At 41.7% G+C, this 20519-nt stretch overlaps 1 pseudogene; it reads right to left on the reverse strand.

Moving 5' to 3' along the window:
• Positions 1 to 11583: 11583 nt before the first annotated feature.
• Positions 11584 to 20394, reverse strand: LOC134367805 (carbonic anhydrase 5B, mitochondrial-like; annotated as a pseudogene).
• Positions 20395 to 20519: the final 125 nt, after the last annotated feature.

Genomic DNA, 20519 nt, shown 5'->3' on the forward strand with positions numbered 1-20519 from the left:
ATATACATATATATTTTTTTTTTTCCCACCAAAGCACTTAGTATCATCTTATCAATTTGTACTTCTCTTATTCTGTTTTTTAAACCAGACTATTAGGTGTATAAGGGCTTTGAATTTATTTTTTTATTGTTTTATTTTGCTCAGTTCTGTGTTTCTAGCAATTGCTGTAGGCATGGGTCATTGTATTTTATCAACAATTATTTATGGTATAAATAAATAAATAAATAAGTAAATAAATAAATAAATAAACAAACCTTTTTTTCTAGGATGATTTCTATTAATCCATTTATTTATTTTTCACGTAGTCATTGAGCAGCCCCTATGTACAGGCCCTATACCAGGCACTGGGGACTAAGCAGTGAATTTGAACTTTTATGTCCAGTCCTATTTTGGAATAGATAGAGAGTTGTATCAGGAGATATTTTCAATTTACAAGGTACACATGGCATTTTCTCTGCTGCCCCAATTCCACCCTTTTGGATAGTTTACTTCTTAATGATAGCGACCAGGGAAGGAATATTCTCCTGTTTTCAGCTTTTAGTTACATGAAAAGCTAGTGAACTGAATCAGCTGGATGTTTTCCTCCATGTTCTGTCAAATATTTCTTCCCTAACTTTGAGAATTCAGATGGAGGTTGCGGCTTTTCCATCCACTCTCAAGTACTGAGAGAACCTTAATTCTAGTATTAAAAAGTTCCATCTCTTTCAAGCTTCTGTTTGAGTCATATCTTGTCCAAACAAAATTCATGGCCAAGACCAGAATCAAGGAATAAAAAAGTATGCTGCCCCTATAGTGCAGGAACATCCAAAGTTACATAGCAAAGGACACGGGGAGAGGGAAGGGTGAAGAATTGGGTACATTGATGCAATCTTCCACAAACTTGGACAACAAGTATAACCCAGAACTTTTCTGGGCAAAGAGTGATGTATGGTTCCTGTATATATAGAGTATTAGCTCGTGTGAACACTTAAAACGTTTTATTCTCAGCTGAAAGCGTCATCCTGTTGTGTGTGCACTGCAGCAGTACTGGCCATCATCTTCCCATAGTATCAGAAGTGAGACTCAGTCTTAAGTATTTTCTCGGATCTACAGGCAGTTTGTGTCAGCACTAGCACATTCTCAGTTGTGTGCTTGGCTTCTGTGGAAGCTCCATAATGTTCTGCTCACACCTCAGAAACTTAGGAGGGGACTGAAAAGGAGAAAAATGTTGTCTTGGCCTTATGTAAATTTTAGAATCTCACTTTCAGTGCCATCCTCTCCTCTTCCTACTGTTCAAATAGTTACTTCTACACTCATTTTGAATTTTGTTTTAAATTACGTAATTCATAGATCTTCGCTTCTCCTTTGTCTGGATAGACCAGGCTGCTTCCTTTTCCCTCCTGGATCACTGGGAATAAAATTAGCTGTCTTCTTACTAATTATCCTATAACCATTTCGTATAAATAACAGCAAGGAGCCTAATTTGGTGTGAAAAACTGCTCAAGTTTTACTTACAGATAGAAATAATCTTCATTACTTCAGAATAACACAAAACATATTATGCCATAAAATATAAATTTTCATTTTATAGGTAGCACTTGATTTCAACTTAACATTTAATTCCATTATTTAAAAGAGTGCCTTGAATATAATATATTTGATATTTTGTGAGAGAATTGGACTGAGTCAGACACACAAAAAAATGTTTTGATGATAAATAAGTAAAAATCCTAAACATCCTGGCTAGTATTGATTTTGGATGCATTGCTTCGTGTGTGAAGATCAGGTTCATTCTTCCCGAAAAATAATGTTCTATGTTTTGTTACTGCCAGGTGATCTGCTATCATTTTCTTGGGCAGGAGTGCTGCTATGGTGGTGTAGGAATATATATTTAAATTATACACTAAAATCATTCAAAAAATATCAAATTTTGGTTTATAGTTACTTAAAAGTATAATTTAAGAGGCTTATCAGATTTATAGGTGATGCATAGAGTATCATGGTTTTTAGTACTGAATATGTACTGCATAACTTCTTAACTACAATAACTGTATTCCTACGTCTTAGATGATTCTTAGGCGTTATATTTCCCATGAATCACGAACCTATAAGTTGAATTTTGATAAAGGTCTTAGGCCTTGAAAATGCCTACATTGGCTGCTTGGTTGATTATTGAGAGTAGGTGGAGTAGGGTAGTTCTTCTTTGTACACGAGATGCCATTAGCACCCAATCCCCCAGTTTTTACAACCAAAAGTATCTCCAGACACTGCCAAACATCTCTCTTGGGGGGGCGAGGAGAATCAAAAATACACGTAGTCAAAAATACTGCTAGTAATAATGTTCAGTTCTTATCATTTACAAAGATTTATAAATGTAGAAAACAGTTTAAAACACTCAAATTTTACAGTTCTTATTTTATGTCTCATATAGTAAAACCAGCTTATTTGAACTTTTGTTGTCCAAGTTAACCAGGATCTCTGCACATTTATAATAAAACAGTGTCATTTATTTTCAGGTCTTTCTCCAGGAAAATAATTAAAAAGTGAATTTGTTTTAGTAATTTGCAGTGAGTGCTTATAGTTTTATGTTGCTTTGACATCCATTTTTGAATATAAGTTTAACTTTTTATACCAGAAGAAAAGTTCAGTCACCCTTGACACAGTTTCCAGTTCTATGCCCTGCCTGGATGGCTTCAGCCGGAGGCTAGAGATAAAGACTTAGGGGAATGTCCTCTACCTAGCAGGCTGGGCTACCTGCTTTCCCACTGCTTCCTTTAGAGGGACCAATCAGACACCTGCTTGCTTTAAACCCAATAATTAAAACTCCCTGCAGAAAACCTGTTTGGCTATAAAAGTGTTGGCCCAAGGGTTCCCACTCAGCCCACCTGCACTCCCTCCCTGACCTCCCTGTATATGTGGCCTCCTCCAGGCATGCCTTGTACACCCCAGGTTCCATAAGTACTAAAAACTCTTAAAGTTTTACATTGTGGTTGTGTCATTGAAGCCCTGCAGCAATTTGACCCTTGACAGTGAGGCTGCCCTGCCCATGCACCAACCCTCCACGCCCAGGAGACTCATGTGTGGACCTCTGGTGTCTGCTGGGGACAGTAGCTACCAAATAAGTTAATAATGAAACTCAAGGAGTTGATTCAAAACACAACTCCCCTTCTGATGTCCTGCAGGTCTTTCCCTGCAGCAGGGAGAGCTTTCACACTTTCTACAAATCCACAGTCTAGCATTCTAGCAGGTCTCACCTCCTCACACTCATCTCCAACCCCTTTCTCCTCAGCTTACTGCTCATCTTGCTCACTGGCTTTCCTGCATATCTCTTTCCTGTCTAAGGCCTCTGTTCTTGCTGCTTCCACTGGCTTGAATTCCGTGCCACTATATTTTCACATATCACCCTCATCATGTTTCACATTTTGTCTCCAAAATCAGTCCCTCAAAACTACCTCTCTGCCCACAATCTGAGACAGCAACCCCTTCTCCTCTCTAACATCGCCTTATTTTAGCTTATCAATAGAACTTTCTCAATCTGAAGTCACTGCACCATTTGCTTACTTTTATTGTCTTATTCTGCCCCCACCCCACCAGAGGCAAAGATGGATCCTGGACAGTCTTATTCTCTCCTGTGTCGCGTTGCCTAGAAGACAATAGGTATTCAGCGAATATGCACGAGGGGACCGCTCGGCTGCCCGGGGACCCCGTGCCATCCGGAGGACAAGGGAAGCTCAAGCCCCTGTCCTTCCCACTGCTGGCCCCAGGCCCTTGGCTCGGGCACGAGGGCCTAGTAGCTGCCTCTGCTTTTGTAGCTGACAGTTAAAGGGAGAAAATGTGAGAATTTTGGCCTGGTCTGGAAAACTGCAGATAGCTATTGACAGAAGGGTGCTCGCTCTCATCACTGTGAGAACGACCATAACACATAAAATCGAGTAACTGATTCACTGCCATAAGTAACGGCGACGCACGTTTCCTTCTTCTAGGACGGATGGTAATGTCACTTTCTGCAATTTAGCTCTTAAGGAAATGGCGAAAGCCGCCTAGGATTTGCGTTTTAGCCTTGATAGCGCTGAGTTGATGTGGACGCTCCTGTAATTTTCACCCATCATACGTCCCTGTCTTCTCTCTGAATCCTAATGCCATTTCTGTCCTTTCATTTCTACTGGTCTCTTGGAGTAAAATGAGGCCTTTTCCTCTAATAGTTGAAAAGATCTAACTTCAAAACCAGTGTCCAAAGGCTGCTGGGTAATTGACTGTAGTGCTTAAGTTAGAAAGTCTGTTCACGTTGGTGTGACACAATCTATTCCTGAAGTCATTTCCCTCAAAAGCACGTGCAGAAGGAAGCTGTCGAGCCCGTGGGAAAGCTGCAGTGCGGGGGAGACAAAGTAGAAGCCGGCAACGAATTCAGGATCGGGCAACAGACTTGGCTCAAATCTCAGACAGATGGCCCAGTGATGACAACACTTAGTAGAGCTTAATGAGGAAGCACCAAAACGTTTCTGAGGTCAGAGGGGGCCAAGCGTTTTGGGATGCGGGGTGGGTGACCCAAGGGGTGCAGGGAATGAGACCCCTAACACTGTCCATTCACTCATGAGTTCTTTTTTTGGCTGATCCCTTATTTAAGGAATTATCCCCACGTATACGATTTTGAAAACACAGCGATATTCCTATGCTATAGTTTTCTTCTGAAGAGAGTTTTCACAATGATAGAAATGACTTTGCTAAGATATCTCTCAACATAGCAATGGCATCAGAGTGGACAGTCTAAACCCACTGGGTATGGACTCTTACAATGTATTTTTCTTTCCGATGTCTACAGAATTTCCCATGTCTTTTTTGTAATATAACCCAGGGTGTCATATCTCAGGTTTGTGGCTAAAGACCCTCTGACAAACCGCAACCTTCTCCTGGTGAACTACAGGCAGTCATTAAGTGAATCACTGCTAGATACGCCTTCTATGGTAAATCAACGTGTCGATTAAAAGCCATTCTCATAGGGCCGAGCCCGTGGCGCACTTGGTAGAGTGCTGCGCTGGCAGCGCGGCGACGCTCCCGCCGCGGGTTCGGATCCTATATGGGACTGACTGGTGCACTCACTGGCTGAGTGCCGGTCACGAAAAAAAAAAAAAAAACGACAAAAAAAAAAAAAGCCATTCTCATAGACACGGAAGACGTTTGTTTCTTCTCCTCATGCATCAGGAGGTAAAGGATTTCATTAGTTAGTTGATATCAGAGTATCACTAGTGTCTATTAGTTCTGTTCAACCAGGTGAGTTTGCAATGGACATTAGAGAATGTCTGGAGACATTTATGGTTGTCACTATCTTGGGAGGGTGGTACTACAGGCATCCAGTAGGTAGAGGCCAGTCTTGCTGAACTGAACATCCCACAGTGCCCTGGACAGACCCCTACAACAAAGAATGATCCAGCCCCACATGCCAACAGTGCGGAGGTCGAGACCCTTTACCCATCTCCCCTAATGTTATTGTACATAATCACGATGTACTCATTAAACTAAGAAATTAACACTGGGTCAGTACTGTTATGTAAACCCCAGGCTTTATTCAGATCTCCCTAGTTTTTTGCTAGTGTGCTTTATCTGTTCCAAGATCCACTCCTCCTCAGACTCCTCCACTCTGAGTTGTTCTGCCTCGTTTGCTGTGACCTTGATGCTTTTGAAGAAGTAGAAGTCCTTCCTCCATCAGCTTTATTTTGTGTTTTCTCATGATTTAGACTGAGGATACAAATTTTGGGAAAGGAATACCATACAGGTGACTGGTATTTAGGATGTCTACAAACAATGGTGCAAAGAATAACCATGCACATGTATCATAGTTTAGGTGTGCAATTTATGTGCAGGATAAATTCCTCAGCAAAGGTTATGTGCATTTGCGCTTTGATAGCTACTATAATGGTACCAATTTAGCATTTTACCTTCCTTCAATACTGTAATTGCTAGTGAATCAAAATACTTTTTAGCCTATTGTTTCATTGATTTATATCTTTATTCATGTGCCACTACCACTCACCAGCAATGCGTGAAGCTGCCCCTTCTTCACACTTGTACCCACACTGGGGTGATCAAATTTTGGGGTCTCTGCTAATTTGACAGGTGTATTTCTGTGTAGTAGTTTCATCTTGTTTCATCTCTTTTTATGAATTAGGTTGAAATTTTTTTCATGTTTATGAGCTTCTTGTTTCCTTAATTGTAAGAGTCTGTTTATACCATTTGCTGTTGATCATTTAAAAATTGACTTCTAGAAACTTTTTACATATTAAGGCAATTAGCTCTTTCTCTGTTTGGTTCACTATCGTGGGGTCTCTGCTAATTTGACAGGTGTATTTCTGTGTAGTAGTTTCATCTTGTTTCATCCCTTTTTATGAATTAGGTTGAAACTTTTTTCATCTTTATGAGCTTCTTGTTTCCTTAATTGTAAGAGTCTGTTTATACCATTTGCTGTTGATCATTTAAAAATTGACTTCTAGAAACTTTTTACATATTAAGGCAATTAGCTCTTTCTCTGTTTGGTTCACTATCATGTCCCAAACATCTAGAAGAATAGCTGGCACTCTCTAAATAATGGCTGAGTGAGTGGACACAATTGCAAATGTTTTTTTAATCATCTGTCTTTGGTTTACAGTGATTCTCATCATGCAGGATTTAAAAAAAAATTCTATGTAGTCTAGTTTGGTAGTTGTTTTCTTGGTGGCTTCTGGGGTTTGATTTATAGTTAGAGAAGCTTCCTCCATGTGGAGATACAAAAGAATCTTCCTATCCTTACCCAAGTACTTTTAAGGCATTATTTTCTATTTATTTATTTATTTTTCTTTTCTTTTCATTTCCTTTTTTTTTTTTTTTTGCTGTTTAAAATTATTATAGATAATATATTGTTAAAAAAGAACAGCTGTTTAAATTATGTGGCTCATAACCCAGGTACATCCAATTCAGTTGGCAGAAACCCAATTTTTCATGTAGAACATTGAAAAGGCAACTGTATAAAATCAAACATATAAGGTGATCATAAACTTTGATCAATCAAATAAGTATCTAAATACAATTTTAGACAAAATTTTTGATATTTCTGGGCCCCAGATTTATGTTCTATAAAATGAGGTTGTCTTGAATTTTACATAAGCTATATAAAGTAGATAGCATAGTAATCAGTATAGAGGGGATAACTAATTGTTAGTTGAATGAATTCAAATACTAAATAAGTGAACTATTGAAGCAATTCATCCTTAATTAGATACACTTACATTTATTACCTCTAATTTTGGAACACTATTAGTATAATTTTAAGCCTCAATAATTCACTATTTAATGTATTATCTTTATCTCCTACCAACCAAATTTGTACACTTTTCAAAGCCAATGATTGTTTTTATTCCACTTACATGAACTTTTTAAAAAAAATTTTATTGAACCATAATTGGTTATACTTATCTTTGGGGTTCAACAATCAATATTACTAGCATATATATTGTTACGAATCGTACTTATTCTTTATGTCCCTTGTCCAATCTCTCCCATCCCTTTCTTCCTCTCCCCTCTAATTACTCTAGATTTCTTCTTTCCTTCTGAAAGAGTAATGGTTACTCTGTTGATTTGTTGCCTAGATGTTCTGTCCAATGCTGAGAGATGTGTTCAGGTCCCCCAATACTATCATAAAGCAGATGCTTCTTCTGTTGCTCTGGAATGGGCTTTGTGGAGAGAGACATCCTCTTCTTTTCTTTGGTCTCTGCTGGTGAATTTCCTCACGTCAATGCACTCCAGTGGCTGGCGGATCATATGCATGGTGGTTGTAGCATATAGCCTTTTCCGTGGAAGCAGTGGTTATTGTGGTGGCTGCGGTGGGCCACCCACATGGAGGTGATGTTTCTGGCATGCTCCTTGGTGCTGGTGGTGTGCCTGGTTGTGGGAGGGGGAGTCCAGTGCCCAGTTCCATACCTCAGTCCCTGGGTGGGCCCTGAGACACTGGTGGTATGCCTGGGCTGAAACTAACTTTTTGTCCTTTGCTTACTTCTAAAATGGGGAAACTTCCTGTGGGGACCAGTACTTGAGCTGTGTGGTTGAGCTAAATTGCTGCTTTGCTGCTGATTCCCTAGGGAAGGCTTTTTGTGCAACTCATGTTTTAATGGTTGACTTTACAGGTACTTCTGACTCTCCAGAGACATGGTGCACCTGGGTTGTGTACAAACTCTGATCTGGGCCTGAATCTTTTCATCAAACTGCACCCCATGCAGTTCTATATTCCTGACCAGTCTCCTCTGAGTGGTCCTACACTGACTGGGGGGCAGATCAGCTGTCCTTGCTGTGCCCCATGGTTCCTCTGGTGGGCCTGTCTCTCCCACTGCCCATACTGGAAACACTTCCCATGGGACAGGTTGTGCGCCATCCCTTGCAATGACTCACTGGCCTTTGAGTGGCTCCTTTTCTTCAGTTGTTGTGACTCCTCTATCCTGTGTAGGTCCACAGGAACCCTATTAGTGGTCTTGCTGGCCTGTGAGCCACCACGGCCCTCTTCTCCCCTGCCGCCTCCAAGTAACTTCATCCAAAGGGCACAGCTGTGGCTTTTGCTGGCTCCTGCTCCATGCACACAGCAGGTCCAGCCTTAAAGCATCCGTGGCATAAAATGGTCGGTGAGATTTTTTCTTTCTCTCATCGTGACTTCTCTTCCCTTCACGCACTCCGTAGGTCTCTCCTCCTCTTCCCCTGAGCTCCAGCAGGCCCAGCTTGGCTGTTGTTGCTTTTTTATAGTTGTAAATTTGATTTGTGGGAGAGAGTGACACTGGGGACTGTCTATTCTGCCATCTTGACAGGAAGCCTTTTATGGCATTATTTTTTAAAGTTTTGTTCCATCTGGAATATATTTTTGTAAGGACTGATGATCCAACTTTTTCTCCCAAATGCCTGCTCAGGTGTCCCCTAGTACCATTTACTGAATTTACCTTTTCCCACACTGAACTGCCTTGCTATCTTTTTCACAAACTAAATTCTCATGTATTCAGCATATGTCTGACTATTTCTTTCCCCTGATTGATAATTTTATTGATGTGCCAATACCATACTATTTAATTATTTTGGCTTTATTGTGGGTCTAATCATCCCTCATTTTCTCTTTAAGAATGTTTTCTCGCTATTCTTGCTTGTTTTCCACCTAAACCCTAGAAGTTTCTACTTTAAAAATTCTGTTGGTATTTTTATTAAGACCACATTAAATTTAAGGAGATCACAACTGAACAGGAATTGACATCAAAGGTGTCTCTATGATCTTTCTACTCAATAACATGGTACAAATTTTACTAATTGGAGTCTTTTGTGTCCCGCAGGGAAACTACAGTCTTCTTAACACTTCATGTTGAGTTTATCACAAGGTAGTTTTTTAGCTTGTGTTATAAGTAAACTTCCTTCTTTCATTATGTCTTCTAATTAATTGTGAGTTATATGTGTCATGAAACTGATTTCTATAAGTTAATACGGTACTCCATTAATTGCCGAATTATCTATTTCTGTAGCAGTTTTTGTTCCTCTACTGTTCTTTATCTTTTTGGTCTACCTTTATTAGCTCCGACCTGAATTTAATTCAATTTAATTTAATATTAACTATGCTAATAACAGTGCAGTTAGTAGATATCTTTTCCAATTCAAACATACTATTCATTTTTGAACTGAGATTCATCTACTTCACCAAGTTAGGGAATCCTCACTTGGTTTCCGTTTTATTAAATTTTTTTTTATAAAGGGATGGTGAGTTTTTTCAAATGTATTTTAGGAACCTATGGAAATGATTATGATTTTTCTCTTTGGATTTGCTGATGGGATGAAATGTAGTCATCATGAGCATATCATTCCTAGTACTGAACCAGCCTTGCACTTCTGGAATACATCCTACCTGGACAAAGTATATATTTCTTCTAATGTACTGCTGGATTCTGTTTCTCATATTTTATTAGCTTTTGTTTTCTGCTAAATATTTCTCAGAGATATTGGCCTATTGTTACTTTGGGGGACTAGGGAGGAGTTCCAATCTTTGATGGGTTTTGGTATCACTGTTATTCCGGCTTCATAAAAAAAGAGTTTGGAAGCTTTTGTTCTTGTGAAAAATTTTTCATCAATAAAAATCCAATACAAACAAGTAAAAGCAGTTATTACTATAGGTTAATTTATGTATTAAACAGGATTTTTGTGTTGATGTAGTAATCAACACATAATCTTAGTCTCTAAGTGAAAAATAAATCCCAAATTCAAAACAACTGACCTCATTAAAATTTCTGGATAGAGATTGTTGGATTCTATCTGTATCCTGAGATTCTATAGCAAAACTCCCTTCAGGACTTTAAAGGGTTTTGAGCACATCCATTTCCAGACATCATCTCTGCATTGAAGAGGGTCTGAGGAGAGGTGCAGCACTAACAGACGTGGCAGCTGCGCACTGGCCTCCGTGTGTGGGTGTGAGGACCATGCACGCCGAGGCTCCAGCTTGCACCTGCATCGGAAAGCTGGTGGAGCCTTCGGAAAGGGAGAGCAGGCCGAAGAGGAAGGCTCGTCCTGAGTGCTGACTAAAGAACGACTGGCAGCCTTGAGAAAGCACCATGAAGTGGAGATCACTCATCACAAGGAGGAGACTGAGCGTCTGCAGAAAGAAATTGAGCGGCATAAGCAGATCAAAACACTAAGAAATGATGATTAAGGACACACAGTTCCCATAGAATGGCACATGGGATTGCCCACTTCTATGTACGCATAGTTCTGGTTTAATTAATATTGGTTTGTGTGCTACCAACAGATTATAATAAATGTCAGTGGAAAAAAAAGGTGTTCCTTTTTATAATCTACCAATACATGTATAATAAATCATGTCATTGTCCAGTATAGAGGTAAAAAGCTCATGTCCTTCTATGATTTAGCTCTTCTCTCTAGTTAATTTGAAGCATCCTGTAAAGCTACACAGCTACACCAGTTGTCGGGTTGAGGCAATAGCTAATAGCCACGCCAATTGTATTGTTAAAGCAATTCATAACTAAAGCCAACATGTTTCGTTATTTTAGTTATACTAAGTTTCCACACATATTGTCAGGGCTAGGGCTCAGACCTTTCACATCCATTCCACAGACTGGGTCACCAGACCCCTCACACGCAGGTCCACGCTAGGTAATTGGGAAAGATCCCAGGAGCCATTGGCAGGTGACACGATCTCAGTCCTCAGCAACGGCAGCAGCAGCCTCCAGCAGCAGTATTGGCCTCCCCGTGGCCCACTGGGGACATCCCGGGGGTAGGGGGGTGGGGTGGGGGAGACGGCGCTGTGGATTAGAGCCACTCATCCTTTATACTTAAGTCCATAACCCAGGACACCTGGGTGCACATGCGCAATTACATAAGACAATAACCAAGGAACACCTGGGTGCACGTGCAGATTTACATCAAGTGCTCGGCAAGATTCGGAACAGCTGAGGGAACCTATTTTCCTATATTTTCCCAACACATCCCCAAATTCATCTGCAAACTGAGACAAGATGTTAGCACATTTTAATAAAAATGTACAAACATTACAAGACATTATAACTGATGCCAAAGTTTGACCCAGCCTTGTTTTAAATGGGCAGATTAGGATTTCCTTAGGTGGAAATTGCAGGAAGAACGTTCCTGATCATGATCAACCTTGACTGGCTGCTTCTTAATGATCCAGGTGACAGACACAGAGAGGGGCAGGGTAGTCTGAGACCCTGAGCTGGTCCAGTAATCCCGGCAAGTGGGCATCAGGCAGGAAGGGTTGAATGACACAAATTCCACAAAGCTGTCCTGGCCAAGAGATGGGGGTCACCGAGTCACTATTTAGTGGTGAAACACTCAGGAATCGCATGATGAAATGATGATTCTCTGGGGTGTTCAGGGACCAGCAGTGGTCCAGGGAGCTGCAGGTACCTCTGGGCAGCTCCCTGAAGAGTCACTGCTTAGAACAGAATCATGCCCAGGCTTTGTTTCTGCAATCGGCTCTGCATTTCTGATACTCCCCAGTGGAAAAACAGCCAAAACCGTGTTCTCCCTCAATTCTAGTGGGTTTACAGCAGGTGCTGTCCTCTGAGTATCGTTGGGAGGTATTAGACAGTGGCTGGTGCAGAAACAAGGCTTCTTTTTCTCAAGAGGGACTAACTGAGCATTTCTCCTTTCTAAAATACAGTGCAGATTAGGAGACGCCAGGGTCCTGGACTAGGGATAGAGGGAGAAAGAGAAAGAGGAGGAGGAAAGGAGAGGGGAAAAGGTAGGGGGACAGACGGATGGGGGAATATATGGACTTCCAGGGAGAGGCCCCTTTGGGATTCTGAATATGGAAGAATTAATCTTGGGGGTTGGACAAAGGTTTCCAACCTGAAGGAGAGGGATCATTTCTCTTTCCAGCTGGAAAAGTCAAGTTTCTGTAAAACTTTTCTCTGCTCCCCGACTTGGGAGGGTAACTAGAGAAAAGAAGGCTGCACTGAGTGTTTTCACAAGAACTGATCAGGAACAGAACAGGAGGCAGCAGTATGTTCCTGAGTCCTCAAGTCCTCAGAGGCATGGCAGTAAAGCCAGAAAGCTCAGTGCCCACTAACGCAATCACTTCTGTCCCCTGCAAAGTAACCCAGGGCCAGGGGCTTTCCCAACACAGCATCATAAATGGCAAGTCTCCTTCTAAGGGAACGTTCAAAGAGAACCTGAATATACTTCACTTAATTACACTTCCCGATTCAAAGTGCCTTGGTAATGTCTCCACTCTGAGATTGAAACACAAGATATACTTCAAGTGATTTAGGAAAAAATATTACCTTATGCTTAACTGATGGCAAAGTATCCACCAACTTCTGTAGCTCTTTATGATGTTTGTGCAGCTAAAGAAAAACAAATGAGAAAATGCAAGGTTTAAAAACAATTGACATCGACTACAGAAGTGAATGGAATGAAAATTAAAATCAACCACCTGGTGATTACCTAAAAACAAATGACAGTCTGAAACTCACTTAAACTGGCAATTTAGAATGTGACGAACACTGCTGAATTAAATGAGATACAGAGCAGATGAGCAGGCTGTTTGCAGATGTGCCTGCGGTCTGCAGGGAAAGTGGCCTTGGTTCCATTCGCTTGCCGCTGGGACTCACCAGGCCGCGGCCCACAGGGCCTCTGGAGGCTGAAGTTCTAGAGCAAACCAGAGCACAGGAAGGCCCAGCTTTCAGCGCAAGCCCGAGGCCTCAAGGGCATGCTCCAGGAGCCTCTGTATAATAACCACGTTTTCTAGCTTCTGTAACTGATGCTTGGACATCTGGGGCCTTGCTGACACTGGAGGGATTGTTCCCCCCAAGGCTGGCTAATTCCTATAGTGCACAAACAATTGGGGGAGCACCTTTCATATGCCAGCCAAGCAATCCACAGCCCACAACCCCAACCTTCTCCTTTATGGGGCTCTTACTCATGGGGCCACGACTCTCCTGCTCTTACTACCCAGGGTCAGGTATGAGACAACTAGGGACTGACCCTCCACCCCAGAGCACGCTGAATATATTCAAAGTAGCCAGATCCTCAGCTGCTTACCCTGCCTTGCTGTTCCTTCCCAAGAAACCCACAGTGAAGTCTCCTGCCCACACTTTCCCCTGGCTCCCTCTGCCTTGTCACCAACCCTGGTGCATCATCAAGTAGCCCTGCATGGTGTGCTGTAGGGAAAGTGAAGGAAAATGGTCAGGGCCCCTCAGATGTTCAGAATCGTGTGGAGCATTTGATGTAAATATGCACATGCGCCCAGGTGTTCCTTGGCTATTGTCTGATGTACATGCGCGTGGGCACCCAGGTGTCCTGGGTTACGGACTTAAGTATAAAGGACAAGCAGCTGTGCTCCACAGCTGCCCCCTTCTCTGTCTCGGGGATGCTGCTACTGCTGCTAGAGGCTGTTGCTGCAAGTGTCCCTGGGACCCTCCGAGAGGCCGCTGCTGCCAGACCTATAAGCTGCTGCTGATGATGAAGCTGAGGACTGATGTCTGCCAGTGGCTCCCGGGAGTTTTTCCAATTACCTAGCATTGGCCTGTGTGTGAGGGGTCTGGTGACCCAGTCTGTACAATGGGTTTGAAAGGCCTGAGCCCTAGCCCTGACAATACCAATGGAAACTTGGTATAACTAAAATAATGCAACATTTTGGCTTGAGTTATGAATTGCCCTGGCCATACAATTAGCATAGCAATGGCCCTATCCCGACAGTTGGCGTAGTTGTGTAGCTATACATGTGCTGTGCCTCCTGCTTCAAGTGGTCTGTGTTTATAACAAACCTCTTCCTTCACGACAGTCATTCCCATGTCTGAACATCTTACCACACCTGATTAAAACAAATCCTGGGCCTCCTTTAAACACTCAGCCTCCAGAGTGGACTAAAGCAAGATACTTGTGGGAGACCTGCAGCTGCTAAACCTTCAGGAACTCAGAGGACCCATGAGTGTGGTATAGGAATGTACCACCCGTTATCCATTAGCTAGCTGTGTGACCCGGCAGGAAAGCACTTAACCTTGTTAAGCTCCACTTTCTTCATATGAAAAATGGAGACAATAGTACTGGCACTGAGAGCTCTTGGGAAGATAAACTAAGCACTTAGCAAATACAGAGTCACAGAGCACTCGCAAATATTAATTCCTGTTATAATCATTTCCTATAGTTGTTTGCCTTTATCTTTTTATTCTGTTTAAAATATATTTTTAACTAATTGCACATTTTAACCATTATTTACTTAGTTATATGCTTTTATCCTTCTATACCAGTACTTAAGAATAGAAATAGAATGCAAGCCACAGAGGTAATTTAAACTTTTTAGTAGCCACATTTAAAAAGTAAGAAACAGGTAAAATTCATCTTATTATGTATTTTATTTTACCAAATATATTTAAAATGTTATCACTTCAATGTGTAATCAATGTGAAAAAATTATTGATCTAAGTTTACATTTTTTTCCATACTAAGTTTTGAGAATCTGTTGCGTATTTTACACTTACAGCACACATCAATTTGGATGCTAAGTTTTCATCAGAAATAGTTGATCTGTATTTAGATTTTTAAACATTTACACCTCAAAACGTACATACACATACTCAAGTGGTTCCGAACCTTCTTGTTTTACAATACCTAAATTAAATATCAGTTCTGAAATGAAACGTATATGAATTAAAATTAAACAAAATTAAAACTTCATTTCCTCAATGGCACTAGCCACCTTTCAAGTGTTCAGTAGCCCCACATGGCTTGTGGCTGCCATATTGGATAGTGCAATTTTAAATCATTTAAAAGATATAAAATATATTCTTAACAATCCTGTATTTCAAGCATTGATTATCTAACCAATGTATTGATCCCAGTATTCTTAAAATGAATAACAATATTGTAATGTATCTTTTCATGCTAGCATACAAAACATCATTTAAAGTTGGCGAGATTTTCGTTACCTTTAAAAATACTCCTGTCACAGCCGAACATCTTCTTCCAGTGCTGCATCCTCGAAGCTTTCAAATTTGACTGCATTTCAACACACCAAGTGCAGCTGAAATACCATTAAAGAGGTTTTAACACATGACCATACAAAATCGCTCCAAAATAAACTGAGCCTCATTCCACAGATGATATTTAAACATGTTTCCTCACCCAAATTAAAGCCACTGAGAAAAGCATATGACAATCTGCTGCAAAATGAAATAGTAATAAAGAACAGGAAGAAATTTAGGCAAGAGCAGCAATTAATACTATTTTGGAATAGAGAGATTTATTCAGGGAAAGAAAAATTTACATAGCAAGGATGCAAATTTATTTGCATCTAAAGCAGAGAAGATGCTTATCTTGAGAGAAACAGATTCCTTAAAAGTTTTCCAATGTGACAATCATTGAAGATACATTTCTTCTTTCAGGGATGACCACTTAAAATGTGCTGCTTTTTATTTTTGATGCAACATTTACAACTAAATTACAGAAAAAAAGTTGTGAGCAGATATTCCATTTCCTTATGATCTCCCTACTTTTCCCTCCAAGTCACTCATCATCCATCACTCATGAGCTTTCTTTCTGGAACCAGCATTCCCCGAGGCTCCCAAGTGAGGCATCTTCAAGGTCATGGTCAACTTTGCCTTCAGTTCTATTTCAGAGGACTGCACCTTCAAGTTCTGTTGTTTATATTTCACATATGCTTTCTAAACTTGCTCTTTCTCTTATTTCTATTGCCACAGCCTCTGTTTTGGCTCCTACCATCTCTCACTTAGATTTATCTGACCTTGCGGCCCTGCTCTGTTGCCTGGGTTAATGTAAAAACAGTAAACTAATTGACTAATGAATTAAATGAAATCATGCCATGCCGCTGTCCTGTTTAACAATAAGAGTGTCTGATGAGCCTGCCCTCCACCTGCTCTTGTCGGCTTCAATGACCACCATTGTCCCTGCCTCTCCTACATCAGACATTCTTCACTCTGGCCATATCACTTTGTTTTTTGGCCATTTCCAGAACATACTATCATATCTGCCTTTGAACACGATTTTCCCTCAGTCTAAGATGCCCTTCTAGTTCTCTTGGCAAACTCCTATTCATCCTTCAATACCCAATGTAGATGTCCCCTCCTCAGTGAAATCACCATAAACTCCTCTGAGCAGTCTACATCACATGCCTTACTCTGTGGTCCCAGAGCACATTTAGAAACCTTTTAAAGTCACACTTGCTTTATAATTCTAACTTCAAGGGTGCTTCTCTCACTAGATTTTAAACTCTAGGGAGTCAGGAATTGGGTTCGTATTCCTGACACTTTGCAGTGCCTGGTGCATGTTTGGCACTCAGTAAATGTTGAATGAATAAATGAGTAACAAAATACATACATGTTATCAGGTGACCAAAAATATAAAATGTTTTTCTTGCGTAATTATCCTTTTGCTCGATGTTGCAATCTTATAATTTAAAATCAGATTAAATAGTATCAGTATTTAACATAGAAGTTATTTGAAAAGTCAGCAAGCAGAGGAAAATTAGCACATATTCAGCACCCACACAGAAAATAGATTTCTGGCAAAGTGTTCATTTCATTTTATGTCTATAGCAATTATAAAATCTATGCAGAGATACATGTATTTATTAATAGAAAATATTACCTATAGTAGTAGAAGGAAACATGCAGAAAAAATAGAAGGGAATTTTTTCATATTCTCAGAAGTTAGTGTAATGATGATACAGCAATTCCACTTCTGGGCATGTACCCAAAAGAACTAAAAACAATGTCTCGAAGAGACATTTATACACCCATGTTCATAACAGTACTACTCACAATAGTGAAAAGGTGAGGAATGGATAAAAGAAAAGTCTTATATCCACACAATGGATTATCACTCAACCTTAAAAAGGGAGGAAATTCTGTCACATGCTACAACATGGATGAACCTGGAAGACATTATGCTAAGTGTAATAAGCCAGCCACAGAAAAACAAATCGTGGCAGCCTCCACCCAGATTTCAGAGGATATATGGAGAAGCCTGGGGCCCAGGCAGAGACCTGCCACAGGGGCGGAGACATGGCAAAGGCCATCTACTAGAGTAATGCTGAGCAGGAAAGTGGGGATGGAGGCCCCACAGGGAGTCCCCACCAGGGAAATGTCTCGTACAGCCAAGGGAGTGGGTCTGCCGCCAGGACCCCAGAACTGTAGGGCCAGGGCAACGTGCAACGCTGCCCTCAAAAAGCCATAGGCACCAGCGTTGAGCCTGGCAGAGCTGTTGGGTTGGGGCTGCCCAAGTCTGGGTGGGTTACCCAGACCACCCACTGTGCCCAGGATGCATGACTTGGAGTCAAAGAAGATTATTTTGGAGCTGTAAGATTAAATGTCTGCCCTGCTGGGTTTTGGACTTGTTTGGGTCCTGTTTCTCCTTTCTTTTGGCCTATTCCTCCCTTTTGGAGTGGCAATGTGTACCCGCCGGCTGCCTGCCACTTTCCTCTAAGAGTAGAAGCAGCCTGAGGCCCACACCAGATGCAGCTGTCCCAGAACTGGAAGCCAAATAAACCTCTGTTCTTTATAAATTACCCAGTCTCAGATATTCTGTTATAGTCACACAAAAATGGACTAATACACAAATACCGTATGATTCCACTCAAATGAGGTACCTAGAGTAGTGAGATCCACAGAGACAGAAAGTAGATTGGTGGTTGTCAGGGCTGTTAGCTGGGAAAAGGGGAGCTGGTGAATGGGTAGAGTTTCAGGTTTTCAAGACGAAAAGATTTCTGGAGACAGACGGTGGTGATGGTTGCACAATAAGGTGAATGTACTTAATACTTAACTGTATTCTTAAAAATGGTTAAAACGGTAAGTTTCATGTTATGTGCATTTTTCCACAATTAGAAAAAAAATTCCAATGAGTTCCATGCCACTGCTAACAAAGACATCAGTACTACCATGGAGGGAGCTGGACGTGTCCTGTGTTGACAGGACACTGTTCCTTTAACTCCAGGCAAGACCACCGGATCTTACCCTCACCTGATTCACCTGTAGAATCTTCAAATTCCACGAGGAAAGAACACCCGTTATTCCAGACGTGGAGGCAGGTGATCAGGTCATAAGAGATGGTGAGGGGTTTTAGGGCAGGATCATAAACACTGTCCCTCCACTGGATGTTGACAGGTGACTGTCGATCACCCTTGGGAACCAGGTCCAGGCTCTCCCTGAGTGGATGCACTAGGAGAAAGCAGGTTGGAGCTATTAGCAAGACCGTCCACTGTCTAGCATCACACACGAGACAATTTCACAGGTGGGGACCCTGTGGAGGCTAATTGAAACTAAAAGTCTTAGGAAATAGCCACTTAGGGCCTTCATCAACTGACTAATGCAGAGGATAAAGGCAGGTCAGACAGCACCTTACGGAGCATCCTGTCAGCTTGGAAAACCAACGCGTCACAGTCTGTCTACTAACTTCACCTAAAGCAAGTGTGATCACTCCTGAGATTAGTCCATTGGGAAACAGGGTATTCACGAATTAGTTTCTTGTCTTTGTTGATAGGTTCCTGGTCCCCAATCCCCCCTCCCCCGCCCAAACTAGCTTTAAATGCAAACACAAATTAATGTAATTTCAATAAGAGACTTTTCAGCAAAAGAAATGGAGGAAGAATTATTGGGCAGCAAATTTCTATCACGTACCATCAGTGTTTAGCTGCTTGGGTAGTGGACGTAAAGGCCCGTGGAGCCTGCATCCCGCGAAAGGCGCACCCCACCTAGTGTGCGTGCTGAATTCACCTCTCATGTGAGCAAACTTTGAGGACTAGGCAGCCACCCTGCCACAGCTGGGTAGAATATCAGCACTGTGAAGGTCCCGGGAGTTCGCAGTCACACAAATATGAACTATTAAGGTGTACACAGACAATTCATTTACACAGGCACTAACGACATCGCTGATGCTGAATTTCTTCCAGAGTCAAGCACCAGGTCTTTGTAGCAGGTCCCTGAAAAATATCAGCAGAGTTCCTGATAACACAGATAGACCTGTTGTGACATCCATGCATGAGGAATGGAAGCCACGTGTATCAGTTAGGGGTGGTCCACTTCTCTGCCCTTCAGATCTGCACCACGGATGAGTAGAATCAAGACAAGGAGGAAAACTAGAAGAAACATGACCGAGAGAAATCATTACCAACAACTCCCTGCATCTCGCCCCCTCTGCTAAGAGTGAATCTAAGGATTTGAGAAAGTGACAAGGCAGCTGCTACTCAGTCAAATCCCCACCTATGGCAGGGCATCCTCCTATTTCCATAAAACCCAGAAAGCTGCCTCTAGTTTACTCTAAAACAGGAGACGTTCCTCTTGCTTCAGTAGCTGCCCAAAGATGGAATTTCAAAATCGTAGACTTGTTTTTTGGGGGGTGGAGCGCAAAAGCATCCTAGGGGTATGGACGTCAAGCTCCCCTGGGAGTGTCTGGACCAGTGGTTCTCAACAGAGGAACTGATTTTTCCCCCAGGGGACATTTGGCAACCTCTACAGAGACTTTTGCTTGTCACAACTAGAGGAGATACAGGAACACGGGGGCCTGTTTAGTACAGGGAATACACAGTGGGCAAAAGCATTCACAGAGGGCAAAAGCCTTGAGTGCACAGAATGGGAACATTACGTGCTGAAAACAGCACATGCTGAACAGCGAAGATGTTCTGATTCAGTAGTAGGGAAGACTGAGATCGTTTCTGTCCTGTTCACACACTCCTTTCTGTACTTCTTTTGAAAGTATACTCAGCTTGTTACTTGGCCAAGGTCTTGATACCACAATAAAAGATGAGACAAGCCTGAGCTCGGGGCTACACCGACTTTCTCCTCTCTTGCAGGAGTTAGCTTGGTGTAGTCCCTCTGGGCCTCTCATCGCTTTCAAGTATTTGGGCTCTGAGAGGACAGTGACAGAGGAGGGTGCTAGTGCCATCTAGTGTGTAGAGGCCAGTGATGCTGCTTAACGTCCTACAATGCACACACAGGTATGGCCCCTACTGCAGAGAATTATCTGGCCCAAATGTCAACAGTGCCAAAGTTCAGAAATCCTGATCAAGG

This window comes from Cynocephalus volans, chromosome X (genome assembly GCF_027409185.1).
Source record: "Cynocephalus volans isolate mCynVol1 chromosome X, mCynVol1.pri, whole genome shotgun sequence".
NCBI classification, from domain to species: Eukaryota; Metazoa; Chordata; class Mammalia; order Dermoptera; family Cynocephalidae; genus Cynocephalus; species Cynocephalus volans.